Source organism: Dendrobates tinctorius, unplaced genomic scaffold, assembly GCF_039654945.1.
Source record: "Dendrobates tinctorius isolate UK_male_01 unplaced genomic scaffold, ASM3965494v1 ptg000011l, whole genome shotgun sequence".
Classification (NCBI taxonomy): Eukaryota; Metazoa; Chordata; class Amphibia; order Anura; family Dendrobatidae; genus Dendrobates; species Dendrobates tinctorius.
The window spans coordinates 102,451,032-102,474,981 of NW_027361679.1; the positions used below are offsets into that span (position 1 = coordinate 102,451,032).

A 23,950-nucleotide genomic window follows, 5' to 3' on the forward strand; every position below is an offset into this window, starting at 1 on the left:
CCCTAGGTGTCTTTGATACCTCTCTACCCTTGACCCTTCCTGTTTTGTTTATCCAGGGTTCCAAACGTTTTTCGGAGATAGCCTATATTGACTCAGGGGCTGCTGGAAATTTTATCCAACTCGAGGCGGTGAAGAGATTGCGGATACCTGTCAGGTCCTTGGAGGTTCCCCGGCAGTTAGCCTCAGTCGACGGCGTTCCCTTGCGCGAGACTGTTACACTGGTCACTGAAGAGCTGGAATTACAGATCGGGGTCCTGCACCGTGAGAGAATAGCCTTCTTCGTGCTGCCGTCTCTATCCCACACCTTGCTCCTGGGTCTTCCGTGGTTGAGGATGCATGAACCTGTCCTGGATTGGCGGTCCGGAGACATTCTTCGCTGGGGCCGCTTCTGCCAGACTAGATGTCTTCGTCCAGTACAACCCCTCAAATGCTCGTCTCCTGTCTCGGGCCCTGCGGATTGGCCCTCGGCCTACTGGGCCTTTGCGGACGTCTTTGATAAGATGGAGGCGGAGACTCTTCCACCGCACCGGCAATATGATTGCCCGATCGAGCTTGTTCCCGGCTCGACCCCACCCCGGGGGCGAATCTATCCGTTGAGTCCACTCGAGTCCCAGGCCATGACTGAATACGTACAGGAGAATCTGGCCAGAGGCTTCATCCGGAAGTCATCTTCTCCCGCTGGAGCAGGCTTCTTTTTTGTCAAGAAGAAGGACGGGTCTCTCCGCCCCTGTATTGACTATCGAGGTCTTAACGAGATTACTATCAAGAACAGATATCCTCTACCTCTCATCCCCAAGTTGTTCGACGGTCGTGTCCCGTCCAGTTCTGTTCCCGCACCAGTGTCCTTCTGTTCGTGCCTGCTGTTCCCGCCTGTCCTGTGTCTCCAAGCTGTGCCCGTCTGTCCTGTGTCTCCGAGCCGTGCCCGCCTGTCCTGTGTCTCCAAGCCGTGCCCGTCTGTCCTGTGTCTCCAAGCCGTGCCCGCCAGTCCTGTGTCTCCAAGTCGGGTCTACCTGTCTGTCTGTCTTTACATCCCCTGGGTACCAGCTGCCGTGGTAATAGTTACCCGTGGGCTTGCCCCAAACACTCCCTGTATAGGGGGTGGTCCACCTGGTCAGCTCGCCCCCGGGAGGTTCGTTGCCACGGTCTAGCGGGTCCACCCAAGGAGTACCTCACAATGTCCTGGAGGTGTATAATGTGGCTTAGGCCAGAATATACACCGGGGAATACTTTGGCCTAGGCCAGACTATATCCGGGGTATACTCTGGCCTAGGCCAATTTAACCCCGGGCATAGTCTTGGACGGGGTATATTCTGGCCTGTTACACTGGTCCCAGGTGCAACAAACGAACCTCTTAATGCTTTCATGCGCATGGAGAAGATACTCTGGGTTACATCACAGAGACAAGTCATCTCTGTGATATATACCTCCCCTTGACTATGCGACCATTAGCCACACTACAGAGTCCAAGGTCAGAAGCCAGGAGGGTACATCATAAACAGAAGGAAGAGACAAAAGTGTAGTCAGGTAACGTTCTGAGGTCAGAATAACAGGATGATAGCGGATCAGAGCAGAAGGGGTTAAACAGACAGATGGTCAGAATGAGGTCCAAGATCAGGCAATGAAAGATCAACATACAGAACACAAGGCACAGAGAGACAAACCACACAGCAACTGAATGTACATCTGGCAGAGGTCTGTGAGAAACAGCTCAGTTAAGAAGCCTGGCAATCACCTGGTATAATGAACACCTGGAGACAGCACCTTACAGTCTCAGATTGGACGGCGGAGCTGTAAATCAACACACTAACAGCTCAGCATGCCCCTTCACCAGGGGATGACTGAGCTGTCAAAGTACTGACAGCTTCAGCATGCCCCTGTGCCATTTTGAACTTCTGAGCTGTCAGTAACTGCAGCCCAGACACACTGAGGGGTGGAACTGTGACAGATATGCTGTCTTCTTCTGTTATTGCACTTACAAAATGCTTGTCTGGCAAATACTCTCGAGTTTACTCTTCTCTTCCAGAACCAAACTGTGGAAGGGAGCCACACCTTGCAGCCCGAAGACTGGGTGGTGGTCAAAAGACATGTCAGAACAGCCTTTGATCCTCAATTTAATTCACCCTTTCAAGTTTTGCTGACAACCGAGATGGCTGTAAAGCTCATGGATCCATGCCTCACATTGCAAGAAGACAGCTGAGCCCAAGAAAGCTACTGAATAATGTGGATGCACACTATGAACCTTATCCTTTCGCCTTGATAAATGGGGGCTCATTGAGGACTATGTCCCAAGAAACAACGGGGAGCTAGTTACCACTTTCTGGTTTAATACCTCAGACTCTGTACTCAGTTATAAATATGACCTTTGTAACATGGCCTCCTGCCCTAAGGTGGAGTTCCAGCATGGGGACACCTACAAGTGCTTCTTACTAATTAGAATGTCACCAAAAAGTTAATTAATTTCAGTTCTTCAATAAAAAAAAGTGAAACTCATAGATTATATGAGTCATTACAAACAGAGTGATCTATTTCAAGTGTTTAATTCTGTTAATGTTGATGATTATGGCTTACAGCCAATGAAAACCCAAAAGTAATTATCTCAGTAAATTAGAAAAAGTAACAAAAAACACTCGCATAGGTTTCCTTAGTGTTTAAAAAGGTTCCTTAGTCTGTTTCAGTATGCTCCACAATCATTAGGAAGACTACTGACTTGACAGATGTCCAGAAGGCAGTCATTGATACACTCCACAAGGAAAGAAAAATTTGCATTTCATTTGGAAATCAAGGTCCCAGAGTCTGGAGGAAGAGTGGAGAGGAACACAATCCAAGCTGCTTGAGGTCTAGTGTGATGTGTCCACAATCAGTGATGGTTTGGAGAGCCATGTCATCTGCTGGTGTAGGTCCACTGTGCAGAGGCGTAGCTGGGGTTTTGGTTCAGGGGGGGCAAAACTTCTGAGTGGACCCCTAACCAGGTAACTTTGATTACAACTCAGTGACGCCCCCTAATAGTGGATGTAGGAGATGACTGCGCTGTTACTGAAAATAATTTTTATATAAAGACCAACATGGATATTACTGCCATATGGTCAGTGGTAAATAAAAGTCCTACAGAACATATAAGTGATTAGTGCACAGTTATAGTTGGTGACTTACCGCTGACGTTCTTTCTGATGGAATCGTTCACTTTTCTGTCTTTTCCATCTGGCTCAGACCGACATGACAGCTCCTCCAGCCAGGACTCGGCTACAGAGAATACAACAAAGACACGTTTCACTACTCATATTCCAGCCCCATCACCATGTATCTCCAACCTGCACAAACCCCTCCTCCTGCTGATACCCCAATGCTGAGCCGCTGCTGTATGTGTCCCTATTAGGGTATGTGCACACTGCGGATTCTGCTGTGGATCCGCAGCGGATTTGGCCTCTGCGGATCCGCAGCAGTTCTGCAGACAGTGTACAGTACAATGTAAGTCTATGGGATTTAAAATCCGCAGTGCACATGCTGCGGTTTTTTCACTGCGGAAAAGCTGCGGTTTTAAATCCGCAGAAAGAATTGACATATCAATTCTTTCTGCGGATAATGCTGCGGTTTGCCACCTATTCCATTGTCCAGGTGTCAAAAGGGGAAAACCGCTGGCCAATCTGCAGGTAAAACTGCAGGTCAATTTACCTGCAGTTTTACCTGCAGATCCGCACGAAAAATCCGCTGGTGAATCTGCAGCGTGTGCACATAGCCTTATTACACTTGATACCCCAATGCTGAGCCGCTGCTGCCGTATGTGTCCCTATTACTGCACCTGATACCCCAATGCTGAGCTGCTGCTGCCGTATGTGTCCCTATTACTGCACCTGACACCCCAATGCTGAGCCACTGCTGCCGTGTGTCCCTATTACTTCATCTGATACCCCAATGCTGAGCCGCTGCTGCCGTGTGTCCCATGTGTGGTTCTGTGTGAGCTCTAAATTCTAAAGCATCCCTCTATAATATAGTATTGCCGGGTGCAAGTGCCCTAGAAAACAGGGCCCACATTTTGTCCCCTAGAAAGTAAAATTGCCCTGTGTATGCCCCTTTGACAGTCATAGTTACCAGAGTTCCCCTATTACAATAAGTGCCCACTTTACATTTAATAATGTCCTGAGTCTCCCCCCTGTACAGCTCCCCTATACACAGTATAATGCCCCCTCACTGTATACATACTGACCCCTTAGTATCCCCCAATGATGGCTCCAACACTGTATGATGCCCCCCTCACTGTAATCTCCATATTGTATGATGGGCCCCTCACTGTAACCTCCACACTGTATGATGGCCCTATAGATAGCCTCCATATAGTAAAATACACCAGATAGTCCTCAATATAGTATAATGCAGCCCCCTTAGGCAGACTCTACAGAATAATGCAGCCCCCCATAGGCAGACTCAATAGTATATTGCAGCCCCCCATAAGCAGACTGTAATATTAGGCAGCACCCCCTATAGGCAGACTGTAATATAAGGCAGCACTCCCCCCATAGGCAGACTAGTATAAGGCAGCCCCCATCCCCTATAGGCATACTGTAGTATAAGGCAGCACCCCCCATCCCCTATAGGCAGACTGTAGTATAAGGCAGCCTCCCCATCCCCTATAGGCAGACTGTAGTATAAGACAGCACTCCCCATCCCCTATTGGCAGACTGTAGTATAAGACAGCACCCCTCATCCCCTATAGAAACAGAGAGAGAGAGAAAGAACAGAGAAAGAAAGAAACAGAGAGAGAAAAATTCTATAATGATACTATAGCAGCCCAGCTCCCATTGTAATATCATGATCTGCTCACATGGCCGGCATCCCTGATTCCAAGGCGATCCTGCTGTCCGCGCTGTCAGAGGACATGGTGATGGATCTGTAGCATTCCCTGAAGTGCCTCCATGGTTCCGTCACAATCTCCTGAAATTACCTCATTTCCATTTCCAGCACATCACTTCTGGTGGAACATCACGTGCGAGTTTTAATGTGCTCCTCAGGGCACCGCCATGTACTCCTGTGTCCGCAGGAAAAGTAAGCTCCCGGCCAGGACAGCGTGGCAGACTCTCAAAATCAGGACTGTCCCACTGGATCCGGGACGGTTGGGAGGTATGAATGCTCCCCACCATACACCTCATATACCTCATACACACAGGGTTCCGCTTTGTACACACATGGCTCCGCTCCGTACACCTTGCACACACACGGCTCCACTCAGTACACACATGGTTCCACTCTATAAACTTTGTACACACGGCTGTGCTCCGCTCCGTACACACACGGCTCAGCTCTGTAACACTTCGTACACACATGGCTCCACTCCGTACACCTTGTACACACACAGCTCCGCTCCGCACACTCCATACACATGGCTCCGCTCACCCCGTACACACACGGCTCCACCCTGGCACACACGGCTCCACTCTGCACACGCGGCTCCGCTCCATACACCTTTTACACGCATGGCTCCGCACACCCCATACACACACAGCTCCGCTCTGTACACCTCCACTCCGTACACAAATGGCTCCGGTTACCCCATTCACACAGGGCTCCGCTCCACACACCCCATACACATGCGGCTCTGTTCCATACACCTCATACACACATCTCTGCTCCGTACACCTTGTACACACACGGCTCCGCTCTGTACACCTTGTACACACGGCTCCGCTCCGTACACCTCATACACGTGGCTCCGCTACGTACACCTCGTACACACACAGCTCCATTCCGTACACCTCATACACACACATCTCCGCTCTGTACACCTCATATACACACAGCTCTGCTACATCCACACTGTAAACCACTCCTGACCCCACACATAAACTCATCCAGCACCATGACAACCAGCACAGCAGAGTCCTGCATTCACTGAGGCCCCTGATCATGTGACCCCTGACTCCTCCCATCCTATGACCTCATCACAGGTCCTGTGTGCACACAGAAGAGAGCAACGAGCCCAGCCACGTTATTGCTGGCTGTGAGGTGGGGGGCCACTGCTGGCACAGGGGCCCCCCTGCCTGCTCAGGGGCCCATAGCGGCCGGCGCCAGAGTAGGGAGATCGATTCTCCCTGCTCTGCCGCAGAATGTAAATGTATCGGCGCCGGCCGGGTGGGCCCCATCAGAGCGCTGGGCCCGGGGCCACCGCCCCCTCTGCCCCCCGGTAGCTACGCTACTGATCAAGACCAAAGTCAGCGCAGCTGTCTACCAGAACATTTTACAGCACTTTATGCTTCCCACTACCGACAAGCGTTTTGGAGATGGAAATTTCATTCTCCAGAAAAACTTGGCACCTGTCCACACTGCCAAAAGTACCAATACCTGGTTTAAAAACAGTATCACTGTGCTTGATTGGCCAGCAAACCCACCTGACCTTAACCCCATAGAGAATCTATGGGGTATTGTCATGAGGAAGATGAGAGACACCAGACCCAACAATGCAGACGAGCTGAAGGCTGCTATCAAAGCAACCTGGTCATCAATAACACCTCAGCAGAATTGATGCAGTAATTGATTCAAAAGGAGTCCAGACCAAGTACTGAGTGCATTTACTGAATATACATTTCAGTAGGCCAATATTTAGGATTTTAGAATCATTTTTCAAGCTGGTGTTATAAAATATTCTAATTTAATGAGATAATGACTTTTGGGTCAACATTAACAGAAATAAACACTTGAAATAGATCACTCTGTATGTAATGACTCTATATAATATATCAGTTTCACTTTTTGTATTGAAGAACTGAAATTAACTTTTTGATGATACTATTTTTGTGAGAAGCACCTGTATACACTCACCCAAATGCATATACGTTTCACCACTGCCAATACTTACTCTTGGTCTGATTGTGAGTCCTGAAATATGATGAGGTGGAACACTGAGGAAGACTGGGTTTAAAACCCCTCTGTAGCCTGAGAAAAGACAGATAGTGAGGGTAGATGCCTCATGTGGTCATGATTTGCTATCACAAACAACAAGACCACATGATCAAGATCTCAGGGTGCCGATGGAGTTAAAGAGGAAGCCCTCACACTGTTAACCATCTAGATGCTGTAGCCACTATTTACAGCAGTATTTAAGGGGTTAAATGGCCATGGGGGGCAACCCTGATCATGGTTGATGCAGCAATTTGTCAGTTATAGTGTACAGCTGATAGCTGCTTGATTGTCTCCCGTCGGCAGATGCTATTCGCTTATAGGTCACGTTTAAGTCATATTGGTGGTCATTAAGGGATTAAATAAGCTTAAACCAATGGAGAGAGATGTAACAGTCTTAGTGGAGGTACAGGGTCTAATCAGCTTTCAAGACATTCGGCGCATGCAGTGTTCGTCCCTTCCCATGTGAACAAACTTACTTCTGGGACAGCGCTCATAGAAACGCACGCTAGAACGCACGCAGACCAAAGACAGAGCATTCTTGCAAGTACGTGGGGCTGTGCAAAAAGGCGCATGCGGGCTGTCTGAAGTGCAGAGGTACTATGACTAAACTAGAACAGATTTATAGAATAGGCTATAATGAAGCAGTCTACGTATCTATATATCAGAACATTGTGTTATCAGGAGCGATACATTAGTATGTTACTATGTGTAAGTGAAGACAGCGTATAATACCATCTCGTAATGTTAAGAACAATAGTAATAATCAGTGGCCTCAAATAATATAGTGATTAAAGTTATCAGGTGTCAAAGGAGAAAGATGTGCTAAACTAAAGAATAGAAAGTAAAGTGACTAAATAACTAGGTGAAAGTGATGTTTTGGTGGACAATACATAAAAGACAAGTGCTATGAAGTGATGCAAAAGTACTTTTTTATTATCATAATAATGGTGCCTAGAGGAATCCACATATCACAATGAAATCATACATAAAGTGAATATAACAATATTAAGTGAGTGCCATACAATGTGGTATTTAATGTGACAGTGCCGCCACTTTTAATGTTGCCAAGGAATTGAACTACGCTTATAAATATTAGTATTGCGTAGTTATAGGGTATTGTTTATGGGTACCAAGCATGCCCTTAGTATACTAAATATACTGATGCGTATGATCGAGAACATATCCGTAAAAGTGAATTGTGCATTTAAAGAGACTAGATCATTACTGATTATTGTATTGTCAGCATTGCCATGCCTAGTGCATGCGTTGTAATGAGTGTACAGCTACGTATAAACGACTACAATTAAAACACAAATAATGTGTGATAAAAAGTGAGTTAAATTGTTATAAAGTGACTAGTGAAAACTACAGAAGAACTACTCATTCTACTTTTCCCGTCACTGGGGTAGATCTGGAATCTCAACGATTGAATATAAATTTCACTTGGATACAACCGGTACCACATACACTTATACATATTTATTTACTGCATGTTTATACCAAATAGGGACCGGAGTGCAGACAAAGCATGTACGTAAGTCCATCTCACTAGTGACTCCTTCCATTCCTTAGGAGGCCATGAGCAAGTTCAGAGGAGCATGTCAGTCAGATGAAAGGGAGAAGCCTCCATCCTGTATAGTTCCTGCCACTCAGACCACAGAGAAGAAAACTCAGCCCATCCGTCCGCAATATCCACCATACTTCCACCGACTCCAAGGTAAATTAGCTAAGTTTAAGAAAAGAGAAAAGACAATTAAAATTCTTAAAAGGTTTTATGCATAAATGTAACCGGCTATAGAAAACATCCACCCCAATCCATTAAAAACTTGCCTCAATTATAGAAATGGTGTTTAAAAAAAATGCAGTAAACACCAAGCTTTCGTTGAGGCCCTGTGGACTCATAGTGCCTAAGCGATAGATCCATTTACTCTCCAGCTGGGAGAGAATTCTGCTCAGATCCCCACCCCATGATCTCAAGGTAACCTGATCAATACCTTTGATGACCAAGCCTTTGGCATTGCATTCATGATATTGCTTGAAGTGCCGGGTAGTGTTTTCAGCAGTGACTCATCTTCTATTGTTTTGGCCTTCTCGATATCCCTGACATGCTCTCTAATTCTGACCTTAAGTTCCCTTGTTGGTATTGAGCATGATATATAACACCCCGAGATGCACAGTTCAGGTATCTTCTTATGACGTATGTGCGCGTGCCATCAAAATTTGTAAATGTATAAGACTTGGCATGGTTAAGACATCCGTCGGGATGAGAGGGGACGCTCAATCCATCTACATTCTGAGTCCATCACTACTGCCTCATCGTTGCAAATAGGTATTGTGATTCCATATTGATTACCTTATCATTCATGGATATGTGGATAGTACTACCCTATTGAAAATAGATTCAACTAGGAGTATAAAGGGTGTTGTAAAAGACATATGCTTTACCTGGCCTTTTTCAACCCTGTCTATATTTCTAGGTATTGGAGCCAATTCTATTTTCTATTTCCTATACAGTACATACTTCTTTGGGATTTTTTTAGTCTCTATTTTTGTACAAATATTGACAGTGTGGTATTGTAACTAATTAATATGACTACTAAGCCATTATACAGGCATTTTTTATGGAAGATCACTGGACCCTAAAAGATGGGATATATTCCGTTTGAATCTTCTGTTATCCATATGGTATATGGAGATACTGTATAACTTTTGGATTGGATTGGGACTCCCCCTGCTGGGCACTCTGTGATAGGTTACATGTAGTTTTATTATAGTTTTATGTATATAAATAAAGATGTGTTTTTTTTAAATTAATTATATGGCTCTCTTCTTTCGGCTAAAAGGGATGTAAGTCCAAATTTGTGTATGCAAGACTATATGTGATAGGCATAAATATACCAGGGGGTACTTACCAATTAGGACACTTTTATCCTAAAGATATCAGGGACCGGCCTATTCTAAATAAGACCTTGACTCCGCAACCTAATGTAGGCAAAGACTCATTCCTAGTGCCCCTAACCTATGAGCATAAACTATCTGTGAAAACAGGATACTCTGGAACTATTGGTTAGAATGGGTAAAATTCTCTGCACGCACCATGAACTGTGCCTAGATGGGGTCTAGCTAGTGGGCATAGTGAATATGTTCTTATCCCTCCTTATTAGGTAAGCTAGCTATAGCGCTTACCAAGTAAGTCACAGCGGGAACCCGGATACCTGGATTGCTCCTGCAAGTCAGCTGTTCAGCACCGCAGCTGCATGTTTCGTGGCTGTTTCACTGTCACAATACATGCAGCTGTGCCGCCGGACAGCTGAGCAGCAGGAGTGATTCAGGTTCCCATTGCAGCTTATTCGGTGTGCACTATAGCTTACCTAAACCCTAATGATGTTCTCCGGGGTTTTGGCTACCCCTGGTAGCCGAGACCCCGGAGATTTTCCGATGCCAGGGGGCGCTATACTCTCATTTCTCAGCGCCATTAAAAAGCGGCGCTGAGGAATAAGTACCCTTAACTGCCGCCGTCAAAAGGAGTATTGGCGGTTGTTAAGGGGATAAAGCACCAAAATTTATTTTGTATTGCAAATATTTGATTATATAATTATTAATTACACTGTTGAACAAATTTTCATGAATTATTTGTAAATGCATACAAATGAGGTTCTTTACATTTCTATGACCATAAGGGAACAGAATATTACCATCTTGCTAAATCATTAGCTCTAGTTTTGAAAATAGAAGATGTGGGGCAATGAAATTAATGAAATACACAATTCATGATCACAAGGTGAAATTTGCAAAAAGCTTCCACATATTTATTGGGATTTTTTATGACAAACTATCAGTACATGGGCCAAAGTATATAGTAAATAACTAAATAACTACATTTACTGCAATTTTAAATTGGGCGCTTTCTCTTGGCCTGTCATTTGTAGTGTAGCTTTGGAGCATCTCTCTTGATTGTCCAGTAGTAGTCTCTTAAGATTGCTGGGCTCCATTTCCCGTTATACCTTTTCTCAATGGCAGCAATGTCCTAATGGAATCTCTCACCATGTTCATCACTAACAGCTCCACAGTTCTCTGGGAAGAAGTCAAGGTGGGAATGGAGAAAGTAAATCTTCAGAGGCATGTGTACCCAAAGCCTGTGGTAGCATATGTGCATCTTATCCACTAGCTCTTTGTAATTGGATGCACACTTATTTCCCAAAAATCCTGAGCAAACACTCTTTACCCCTTCATGACCTTGGTTGTATACGTACATCCAAGATTGAGTCTCTGCCTTTGATGTGGGCTCTGAAATGACAGCAGCATTTAATACTCGCTGGCTGGAAGCATGTCACAGGTCCCGACACTCAAGGAAGACCAGTTTGGCTCCCGCTGCATAAAAATTCTTCTTTATTGGAACAGGTTAAAATTTGCTACAAATATTGACTCTCCATAAAGCCACACGTTGGACAAAGGCTATGCGTTTTGACCTGTGCGTTCTTTGTCAAAGCCATACTAAGTCTCAGAACATGATATATATGTGAGACTGACCAATGAAAATGGATTCATAGAATCACATGACACATTTAGACAGGTCCTTTTCGTATAAAGACGATACATATAACAATAGACAGAACAATGGCATAAAATCATTAACAGTAATGCAACATTAGATCATTTCTTTTGTTGAGGCCACTAGGATATCTGGTATTTAAATGATAAATCCAAAAAGCTTCTCAGGTGAGAAGACGCCGCCTGGCATCCCCCCCCCCCCCCCCCACCGAGATGGTAACGTTACACGTTCAATCCCCTGTATTTTAAAATGAAACGTACTTCTAGCATGACATTCTATAAAATGTTTGGAAGCCGCTGAAACATTTTGTTCAAAATTATTTGTATTAATTATGTCATGCCGATGCTATATATTAATATATAGTTTCAAGGAGAGCACCCTCCTTGGGAAGCATATTATCGCCAAGTATGTTTTCTTTGGATTGCAAAAAATCTCATGAAAATTGGCTTACAAGTAGAGGTTTTTATAAATGTGGCGCAATTAGCTGCAAAACATGCAAGCACGTGCAGATATCTAAAGAATTCAATAATAGTGATAACACGTTGAAATTTAAAATCAAACATTATATTAATTGCAATTCAAAGAACATAGTATATAAAATAAATTGTGATGTTTGTAATTCATCATATATTGGATGTACATCCAGACAGTTGAAAATACGGATTAGGGAGCATCTGCATGACATAATTAATACAAATAATTTTGAACAAAATGTTTCAGTGGCTTCCAAATATTTTATAGAATGTCATGCTAGAAGTACGTTTCATTTTAAAATACAGGGGATTGAACGTGTAACGTTACAATCTCGGTGGGGGGGGGGGGGGGATGCCAGGCGGCGTCTTCTCACCCGAGAAGCTTTTTGGATTTATCATTTAAATACCAGATATCCTAGTGGCCTCAACAAAAGAAATGATCTAATGTTGCATTACTGTTAATGATTTTATGCCATTGTTTTGTCTATTGTTATATGTATCGTCTTGTCTAAATGTGATTCTATGAATGCATTTTCATTGGTCAGTCTCATATATATAGTTAATCATGTTCTGAGACTTAGTATGGCTTAGACAAAGACCGCATAGGTCAAAATGCGTAGCCTTTGTTCGACGTGTGGCTATATGGAGAGTCAATATTTGTAGCAAATTTTAACCTGTTCCAATAAAGAAGAATTTTTATGCAGCTGGAGCCAAACTGGTCTTCCTTGAATGTTCCTGACGTTGGTCTGCACGGAGCTCCGATATTGTGCATTTGGTTTCCAGTTGAGCTGGCTTAACCCCTTCATTTTGCGACAGGTCCCGACACCCCTGTCACATGATGGTGGGGCACAGATCGGCTGTCTTTAGAACCAGGGGTCTGTTCGTGGCCGCCGTTCATAGGAGATTGTGATTTCGGCTAGGTACCCACGTATGCAGAAAAAAACGGACTTCTTCCCAGGGAAAACGCACGTTTTTTTGCTCATTTTTTGAGCAATTTTTGCACGTTTTTTTAATGCGTTTTTTACAGGAGCATACTCCTGCTCATAGAATATAGTTAGGAACGCGGATTTTTCCGCAAAATTAATGAGCATGCTGCGTTTACCGCGATGTGTTTTTTTTGCGGAAAAAACGCATCAATATGCACAAAAAGTGTGGAATTCTTTAAAATGAATGAGATGCTTCTTGTAAGCATTTTTAAAGTGTTTTTGCTTAAAAAACGCGAAAAAAACGCTTACGTGGGTACACAGCCTTCTGCTACACATAGCAGAATTGAAGCCCTGTATGTGTTGCATAGGTGATCGGACTATCGCAGCTTCAAGTCTCCAAAGGGGACTATTGAAGCCAGTAAAAAAAAAAAAAAAGTTTTGCCCCATTAAAAATAAAACAATAAAAATACACGTATTTGGTATTGCTGCTTTCAGAAATGTCCGATCTATTAAACTATAAAGTAAATTAAGCCAATAGGTAAACTGTGTAATGGGAAAAAAAATCGAAACGCCAGAATTATGTTTTTTTTGGCTGCCACAACATTGTAATAAAATGCAATGACAGGTGATCAAAAGATCGTATCTACCCCAAAATGGTATCAATAAAAACATCATCTCAGAGCGAAAAAAAATAAGCCTTAACACAGCCCCGGATTCCGAAAATTGAAGATTCTATGGGTCTTGAAAAAATTTTTTTCTTTAAAGTTTCGGATTTTTTTTCACCATTTAAATAAAAAAGAATCTATACATGTTTGGTATCTGTATGCTCAGAATGACCTGGAGAATCATATTGCTAGGTCAGTTTTAACAATTGAACATTTTAAATAAAAAAACCCAATATATTGTGGAATTGCAGTTTTTTGCAATTTCACTGCACTTGGAAATTTTTCTACTACACACGTGGTCAAAATTGTTGGTATCCCTCATTCCACAATTGTGACAGAAATAACTTGAATCTGACAAAAGTAATAATACATCAAAAATCTATGAAAAGGAACAAATGAAAGTCAGACATTGCTTTTTAATCATGCTTCCACAGAATTAAAAAAATAAAAAATAAAACTCATGAAATAGGCCTGAACAGAAATGATGGTACCTTTAACTTAATATTTAGTTGCACAACCTTTTGAAGCAATCCCTGCAATCAAACGATTCCTGTAACTGTCAATGAGACTTCTGCACCTTTTGACAGGTATTTTGGCCCACTCCACAAGAATAGTCAAATGTTTTCCTCTTAGCCATTCTTGGGTGTTTTTAGCTGTGTGTTTTGGGTCATTATTCTGTTGCAAGACCCATGACCTGTGACTGAAACCAAGCTTTCTGACACTGTGCAGCACATTTCTCTCTTGAATCCCTTGTTAGTCTTGAGATTTAATTGTACCTTGCACAGATTCTAGACACCCTGTGACAGATGCAGCAATGCAGCCCCAGAGCAAAACAGATCGCTGATCTGTCACAGTGATCTATGATGTGAAAGATCAGCGATCTGTCACAGGACAGTGATGTCCCACCTGGGGCAATGTAATAAAGTTAAAAAAAAAAAAGTGTAAAAATAATTTTAAAAAAAAATCGCTAAATAAATTAGTAAAAAAAAAAAAATATTCCCCCATAAATTCTTTTTTTGAAAATAAAAAAATCATACAATAAAAGTACACATATTTGGTATCGCTGCGTCCGTAACGACCCGCCCTATAAAACTGTCCCATTAGTTAACCCCTTTAACGAACCCCTTAAAAATAAAAAACGAAGCAAAAAATAATGATTTATTATCATACCACCGAACAAAAAGTGCAATAATGCGTGATCAAAAAGACGCATATAAATATCCATGGTACCGCTGAAAACGTCAGCTTGTCCCGCAAAAAACGAGCCACCATACAGCGTCATCCGCAAAAAAATAAAAAAGTTATAGCTCGCAGAATAAAGCGATGCAAAAATAATTATTTTTGATATAAAATAGTTTTCATTGCATAAAACTGACAAAACATAAAAAAAGACCTAAATGAGGTATCGTTGTAACCGTACTGACCCGAAGGATAAAACCGCTTTATCAATTTTACCGCACGCGGAACGGTGTAAATGCACCCCCCCAAAAGAAATTCATGAAACGCTGGTTTTAGTTCATTCTGCGTCCCAAAAATTGGAATAAAAAGCGATCAAAAAATGTCACGTGCCCGAAAATGGTACCAATAAAAACGTCAACTCGTCCCGCAAAAAATAAGACCTCACATGACTCGGTGGGTCAAAATATGGAAAAATTATAGCTCTCAATATGTGGTGATGCAAAAACTATTTTTACAATAAAAAGCGTCTTTTAGCGTGTGACAGCTGCCAAACATAAAAACCGCCATAAATAGTAAATCAAACCCCCCGTTATCACCCCCTTAATTAGGGAAAAATAATAAAATAAAAAAATGTATTTATTTCCATTTTTCCATTAGGGTTAGGGCTAGGGTTAGGGCTAGGGTTAGGGTTAGGGCTAGGGTTAGGGTTAGGGCTGAGATTAGGGTTAGGGGTGTGTTGGGGTTAGGGTTGTAGTTAGAATTGGGGGGTTTCCACTGTATGGGCACATCAGGTGATCTCCAAATGCAACATGGCGTCTGATCTCAATTCCAGCCAATTCTGCGTTGAAAAAGTCAAATGGTGCTCCTTCCCTTCCAAGCTCTTCCATGCACCCAAACAGTGTTTTACCCCCACATATAGGGTATCAGCATACTCAGGACAAATTGCAAAACAATTTTTGGGGTCCAATTTCTCCTGTTACCCTTAGGAAAATAAAAAATTGGGGGCAAAAATATCATTTTTGTGGAAAAAAATGATTTTTTATTTTCACGCCCAGGCATTATAAACTTCTGTGAAGCACTTGGGGGTTCAAAGTGCTCACCACACATCTAGATAAGTTCCGTGGGGGGTCTAGTTTCCAAAATGGGGTCACTTGTGGGGAGTTTCAATAGTTTAGGTACATCAGGGGCTCTCCAAACGCACATGACACCCGCAGACCAATCCATCAAAGTCTGCATTCCAAAACGTCACTACTTCCCTTCCGAGCCCCGACGTGTGCCCATACAGTAGTTTTCTCCCACATATGAGGTATCAGCGTACTCAGGACAAATTGGACAACAACTTTTGGGGTCCAATTTCTCCTGTTACCCTTGGGAAAATAAAAAAAATGGGGACTAAAAGATTTTTGTTGAAAAAATACGATATTTTTATTTTCACAATAATAAATGTCTCAGCCGACAGCGCTGGCGCTACAGTCTACTCAGCAGCAAAATATTAGGACAATACCACAAGATTAGTCCAAATAAATAAATAAATAATATATAAAAATTCAATATTTGCGCTCAGAGATTGACCTGGATAAGTGATACACACCCCCTTACACAAAAAATGGAAAACTGAGTTCCAAAACTAGCAAAAAGGCGTTTGGAGTCAGGCACCGCCCACTTGACACTTTACCATAAAGTTCAAATGGAAGAATAAAGGGGTATAGTCAGGGTTATACACATGCACAGCATATAAGGAATTCACCGTAGGGCCAAATGAAGGAAGCTGTCCACAGGAAAAGAGATTACCTTAAAATCGGCCGCTTTATGATGAAGTGTTTAGCAGCCCAGGTCCTGTAGATAAGAGGTTCCGGCGTGGAAGTAGCGATGATTAAAATAAGATCCAAAGGTATAGTCACCAAATGAAGAAATGAAAAACTGATGCTTGAAGTACTGGACGCTGTCCCGGCCGGAGACAAGCGTCCTATCTGCAGTGCGCCCGCCTAGACTAAGGGCGGTAGCGTCGCACGCAGGGTATAGCTAATAAGGTCCGCAGGACCTTGCGTGACGTCACGGTCACGTGATGACTCACATGACTAGCTATGGAGAGCGGGGAAGCTCACAAAACATCCAACGCGTTTCTGAATCAACGGATTCCTTCTTCAGGGATACTCCATAGAACTTTATTAAAAATATGCACCCCAGGGTCCCCTATTTTTATTATTTACCAAAAGTACACAAAGATCCAGTACATCCTCCAGGCAGGCCAATCATATCGGCAATAGGGGGTCTTACGGCCAATTTATCAAAATTTATTGACTGCCATTTACAGAAGATAGTCCCTACACTTCCGGCCTACTTGAAAGATAGTACACATATTTTAAGAATTTTAAAAAACATTGAGTGGCAAAACCACTACATCTAGGGGACACTTGATATTGCTTCTTTATATACTGTCATCCAACATGATAAAGGGTGTGAATCAGTAAAATACTTCATGCTCAAGGATGGCTCTTTGCCGGATGACCAGGTTCAATTTATTTTAGATTGTATACAGTTTATTTTAACTCACAATTTTTTTCGGTTTGGGGTGCACTACTACTCCCAGCAGTGGGGGACTGCCATGGGTACCAGGTTCGCCCCGAGTTATGCAAACCTGTATGTAGGCAGGTGGGAACAAGAAACCATCTATCCGGGAGGTTCCCTACGGGCGAACCTGGTCCTATGGCAGAGGTTCATAGACGATATTGTCTTCATTTGGTCTGGTGGACCTATTTTATTGGGAGAATTTTTAAATGAATTAAATAAAAATCAATATTTTTTAAAATTTACAGCCACCACCAGCCATAAAGAGATCAATTTTTTAGATTTAAAATTTTTTATCGAAAATGACCATATAGAAACCCAGGTTTATCACAAACCAACAGATTCTAATAATTTCATCTCCCTGGACAGCTGCCACCTTCCAAGTTGGCTTTTGAATGTACCTAAATCCAGCTCATAAGGGCTCATAGGAATTGTTCTAAAATACAGGATTATGATAAGGAGGCGGTGTTTCTGACTAATAAGTTTGTCCGAAAGGGGTATGATATTAAGTCCCTGTGTGAAATTAAGGAGACGGTTAGAAACATACCGAGAGAGGATCTATTGATACAACAAAAGAATAACACCGAATGTTCCATTATAGAGGATATTCCCATCATTACACAGTATAATGCCAACAGTAAAATCCTTAGAAGGATTGTTAATAGACACTGGAATATATTGAAGAATGATAAAGTGATTGGGGAATTGTTACCAGTTTATCCCAGATTTATCTTTAGGAAGGCAAATAATCTTGGGAATGCAATAGTCCCTTCTATCCCTAATCACAGGTCGATGAATCATGTGCATATACATACACCACTAAAAGGGTTCTTTCCATGTAAAAAATGTGGACCTTGTAGGAAATTAGGGTCTAGTAAGCAACTGTCTATTATAAATAAATCTCGGGAGGTTAAAATTAATGATTTTATTACTTGTGAAACTAAGGGGGTTACATATGGGATCACCTGCCCTTGTGGAAAACTATACATTGGTCGTACTATACGTCCATTATATATAAGAATAGCGGAACATTTGCGTAATATTAAGAATAAATTTAGTGGTCACCCCCTCTCAAATAATTTTTTAATTCACCATGGGGGTTCTATGAGAGGTACAATAGTAACTGGCATTAAAGTGGTCAATAAGAGCTGGAGGAGAGGTAACTTTATCCATCAGATGTCTAAAGAGGAAAGCAAATGGATCTTCATGATGGATACATTGATGCCCAATGGGTTAAATAGCGAAATTGAACTCTTTGCTTTCAATGTCTGAATTGGAACTCTTGATGCTTGAGGGTATATAAATGCTATCTATCTACTATGGAGTATCCCTGAAGAAGGAATCCGTTGATTCAGAAACGCGTTGGATGTTTTGTGAGCTTCCCCGCTCTCCATAGCTAGTCACGTGAGTCATCACGTGACCTTGACGTCACGCAAGGTCCTGCGGACCTTATTAGCTATACCCTGCGTGTGACGCTACCGCCCTTAGTCTAGGCGGGCGCACTGCAGATAGGACGCTTGTCTCCGGCCGGGACAGCGTCCAGTACTTCAAGCATCAGTTTTTCATTTCTTCATTTGGTGACTATACCTTTTGATCTTATTTTAATCATCGCTACTTCCACGCCGGAACCTCTTATCTACAGGACCCCTGCTGCTAAACACTTCATCATAAAGCGGCCGATTTTAAGGTAATCTCTTTTCCTGTGGACAGCTTCCTTCATTTGGCCCTACAGTGAATTCCTTATATGCTGTGCATGTGTATAACCCTGACTATACCCTTTTATTCTTCCATTTGAACTTTATGGTAAAGTGTCAAGTGGGCGGTGCCTGACTCCAAATGCCTTTTTGCTAGTTTTGGAACTCAGTTTTCCATTTTTTGTGTAAGGGGGTGTGTATCACTTATCCAGGTCTATCTCTGAGCGCAAATATTGAATTTTTATATATTTTTATTTTCACGCCCCGGTCGTTATAAACTTCTGTGAAGCACTGGGGGGTTCAAAGTGCTCACCACACATCTAGATAAGTTCCTTAGGGGGTCTAGTTTCCAAAATGGGGTCACTTGTGGGGGGTCTCCACTGTTTAGGTACATCAGGGGCTCTCCAAAAGCAACATGACACCCGAAAAGCAGACTATTCCATCAAAGTCTGCATTCCAAAACATCACTACTACCCTTCCGAGCCCCGACGTGTGCCCATACAGTAGTTTTCTCCCACATATGGGATATCAGCGTACTCAGGACAAATTGGACAACAACTTTTGGGGTCCAATTTCTCCTTGTACCCTTGGGAAAATAAAAAAATTGGTGACTAAAAGATCATGTTTGTGGAAAAAAATACGATTTTTTTATTTTCACGCCCGGGCGTTATAAACTTCTGTGAAGCAGTGGGGGGTTCAAAGTGCTCACCACACATCTAGATAAGTTCCTTGGGGGTCTAGTTTCCAAAATGGTGTTATTTGTGGGGGTTTTCTACTGTTTTGGTACATCCAAACGCGACATGGTGTCCGATCTCAATTCCAGCCAAAAACGTCAAATGTCACTGCTTCCCTTCCGAGCTCTGCCATGCGCCCAAATAGTGGTTTACCCCCGCATGTGGGGTATCAGCGCACTCAGGACAAATTGCACAATATCTTTTAGGGTCCTGTTACCCTTGGAAAAATAAGAATTGAGGGTGAAAAGATCATTTTTTTGGAAAAAATATGATTTTTTAATTGTACGGCTGTATGTTATAAACTTCTGTGAAGCCCTTGGGGGTTCAAAGTTCTCACCACACATCTAGATAAGTTCCTTGGGGGTCTAGTTTCCAAAATGGTGTCATTTGTGAGGGGTTTCCACTGTTTTGGTACATCATGGGTTTTCCAATCGCAACATGGTGTCCGATCTCAATTCCAGCCAAAAACGTCAAATGGCGCTGCTTCCCTTTCGAGCTCTGCCATGCACCCAAATAGTAATTTACACCTACATATGGGGTATCATCGTACTCAGGACAAATTGCACAATAACTTTTAGGGTCCTGTTACCCTTGGAAAAATAAAAATTGGGGGTGAAAAGATCATTTTTGTGGAAAAAATATGATTTTTTAATTGTACCGCTGTACGTTATAAACTTCTGTGAAGCCCTTGTGGGTTCAAAGTTCTCACCACATATCTAGATAAGTTCCTTGGGGGGTCTAGTTTCCAAAAAGTGGTCACTTGTGGGGGGTTTCCACTGTTTAGTTACATCAGGGGCTCTTCAAACGCGACATGGCGTCCGATCTGAATTCCAGCCTATTTTGCATTGAAAAAGTCAAACGGCGCTCCTTCCCTTCTGAGGTCTGCCTTGCGCCGAAACAGTGGTTCCCCCCCACATATCAGGTATCAGTGTACTAAGGACAAATTGCACAATAACTTTTGCAGTCCAATTTCTCCTGTTACCCTTGGTAAAATAAAAAAAATTGAACCTGAAGTATTTTTTTTATGAAAAAAAGTTAAATGTTCATTTTTTTTTAAATATTAAAAAAATTCCTGTGACGCACCTAAAGGGTTAATAAACTTCTTGAATGTGGTTTTGAGCACCTTAAGGGGTGCAGTTTTTAGAATGGTGTCACTTTTGGGTATTTTCTATCATATAGACCCCTCAAAGTGGCTTCAAATGTGATGTGGTCCGTAAAAATAAAATGGTGTTGCAAAAATGAGAAATCGCTGGTCAAATTTAACCCTTATAACTTCCTAACAAAAAAAAATTTTGGTTCCAAAATTGTGCTGATGTAAAGTAAACATGTGGGAAATGTTATTTATTAAGTTTTTTGTGTGCCGTATCTCTGTGATTTAAGAGCATAAAAATTCAAATTTGGAAAATTGCGAACTTTTCGCCAAATTTCCGTTTTTTTCACAAATAAGCGCAAGTTATATGAATGAAATTTTACCACTAACATGAAGTACAATATGTCACGAGAAAACATTGTCAGAATCACCGGGATCCATGGAAGCGTTTCAGAGTTAAAACCTCATATAGGGACAGTGGTCAGAATTGTAAAAATTGGCCCGGTCATGAACGTGCAAACCACCCTTGGGGCTTAAAGGTACTGTCACACTTAGCGATGCACCAGCGATCCCGACCAGCGCTATGACACGGTCAGGATCGCTGGTGCATCGCTAAGTGGTCGCTAGTGAGCTGCCACACAGGCAGATCTCACTAGCGGCATCGCTGGGGACGGGGGTCGCTACTTACCTGTCACACCAGGCGATCCTGCGTCCTCCCGCCCGGCTCCACGCGTCACTCGTCGTCACAGCAGGAAGCGCCGCAGGAAGCTGACGACGAGAAACAGTCCAGGACGTTCTCGCGCGATCAGCGATAAGCAGCGGGGGAGCGGGTTGTTGGTAAGTATCACACACTGCGATATCACTAGCAATATCGCTATAACGTCACAAGTTATAGCGATATTGCTAGCGATATCTCTTAGTGTGACATGCCCTTAAGGGGTTAAGTAGGTCTTGATTATGAATCACTCCCAGGAATCTAGAGTCAGGAAGAATAGTCTTAGATGGAGTTAGTGGACAGGTCTCTGTTGAATGAATCCTAGAGAGTGCATCAGCATTTCCATTGCGCGATCCTGGCGTATAAGAAATTACAAAATTAAATTGGTTTAGGAAGAGATTCCAACGAGCCTGGCGAGGAGTCAGTCACTTAGCCGACCTGATAAATTCAAGATTGCAATGGTCTGTCAAGACGACTATTTGCTGTGCAAATCCCTGAAGAAGGTGTCTCCATTCCTTGAAGGCGGCAATAATGGCCAGCAATTCTCTATTGCCCACATCATAGTTCCTCTCAGCTGAAGACAACCGCTGGGAAAAGAAAGCACAAGGATGCAAGACATTCTTCTCACCTGTTCTCTGAGAGAGTATAGCTCCGACAGCACAGTCTGAAGCGTCCACCTCTATTATGAAGGCAAGTTCGGGATTGGGATGCACTAGGATAGGTGCGGTGGTAAATTTATCCTTTAGACGGGAAAATGCTTCTTGAGCTTGAGGGTCCAGGAGAACCTAGACTCTTTCCGGGTAAGTTGTGTGATAGGTGACACTACCTCAGAGAAATTCCTAATAAAACTACAGTAAATAGAAATTGGCAAACCCAATGAAGCGTTTGCACCTCCTTCACACTCCTAGGAACTGGCCAATCTTTTATGGCTTGGGTCTTGCTTCCATCCATACTAATTCCTTGTGTAGACATTACATACCCCAGAAATTGGATTTCGGTCATATGGAATTCACACTTTTCAAGTTTGATGTAAAGATGGTTCTGTCTTAGGCGTTGTAAGACCATTCTCACATGTCCATGATGTTCCTCTGTGGAGTTAGAAAAAATTAAAATATCATCCAGATAAATCACCACAAATGTATCTAGGAGACCCATGAAGATGTCATTCACCAAGTGTTTGAAAGTGGCTGGGGCGTTACACAGACCAAATGGCATGACAAGATGTTTAAAGTTTCCGTAGCGTGGCCTGAACGCAGTCTTCCATTCATCCCCAGGTCTAATACGGACCAAGCTATAGGCCCCACAGAGATCTAGTTTAGAGAAAATTTTGGCATGCCTCATTCTCTCCAATAACTCCGGGATCAAAGGCAATGGATAACGGTTTCTAACAGTAACCTTAATGAGTTCCCGATAGTCTATGCAGGGTCTCAGAGAACCTTCCTTCTTCTTCACATGGAAGATGGGTGCACCTGCAGGAGATGAAGAGTGGCGTATGAAGCCCTTGGCTAGATTTTCATCTATATAGTCCTTCAAAGCTTTTAGCTCGGGCCCCGCCAGGGGGTAGATCTTACCAAAAGGTATCTCTGCTCCAGGCAATAATTCAATTGGACAATCATATGGACGGTGAGAGGGAAGCTGGTCAGCGTTCTTCTTTTCACACACATCCGCATTGTCACGGTCTGTACTGAATTGGAGTCTATATTATTGCAACCACTAGGGGGCACAGAGGCAGATAACGTTGTCAGATGACAGCCGGGGGTCGGTACACTGGAGAGGCAGTTCGGTAGCAGAGGATCAAGCAGATAGCGTAGTCAGATGACAGCCGGGGGTCGGTACACTGGAGAGGCAGTTCGGTAGCAGAGGATCAGCAGAAGGAAGAGCTTGACTAGAGGCTGGAAGCACAATAATCTTGCACTGCAGCAATCACAAGGCCAGGTTTCTATAGGGCGTGTAATTAGCAATCGGGGCCAATTAGAGAACACAGGGTGGAGCCGATCAGGAACAACAGTCACTGGTATCTGGTTTTTAGCAAGGAGCTGTCCAGCTGACTTGAATAGCTCAGAAGGTAGAGCTGCTGGGTCGTGGACAGGAGGTACTGGGTTCGATTCCTGACACGCATAGTCCTGGTATACAGCTGGTAGTTCCGGAACTAACATGGTTCCTTTAGGAACAGAGCAAACGGAAACTTCTGGACTCATCTGTTTCTCTGGAAAGTGTAGTTCCTTGATCTCATAGTTAATTGTAGGGTTCTGAAGCCTGCAGCCATGGTAGCCCTAGAATAATGGGAAAGTGAGGAGACAGTTTTTCCTGATGATCTTTACCCATAAGGACCTTCAAAGGCTCCGTTTCCTGATCCACTGGTCCAGAGGTCAGCAGGGAGCCATCCACGGTCTCCATCTGTACTGGAGTAGGCTTCTTCACTGAACGTATCCCATGTTTCAGAGCAAAGGAGATATCCATAAAATT

General features: G+C 43.0%; 1 protein-coding gene across 1 annotated transcript in view; it reads left to right on the plus strand.

Moving 5' to 3' along the window:
* Nucleotides 1-23,950, plus strand: part of ATP8B3 (ATPase phospholipid transporting 8B3) — an 807,548-nt gene that overhangs the window by 49,147 nt on the left and 734,451 nt on the right. Inside the window, exon 2 of the mRNA XM_073545649.1 lies at nucleotides 8,461-8,605. The gene's annotated coding sequence lies outside the window, so the exon portion shown is untranslated. The remainder of the gene's footprint in view (nucleotides 1-8,460; nucleotides 8,606-23,950) is intronic.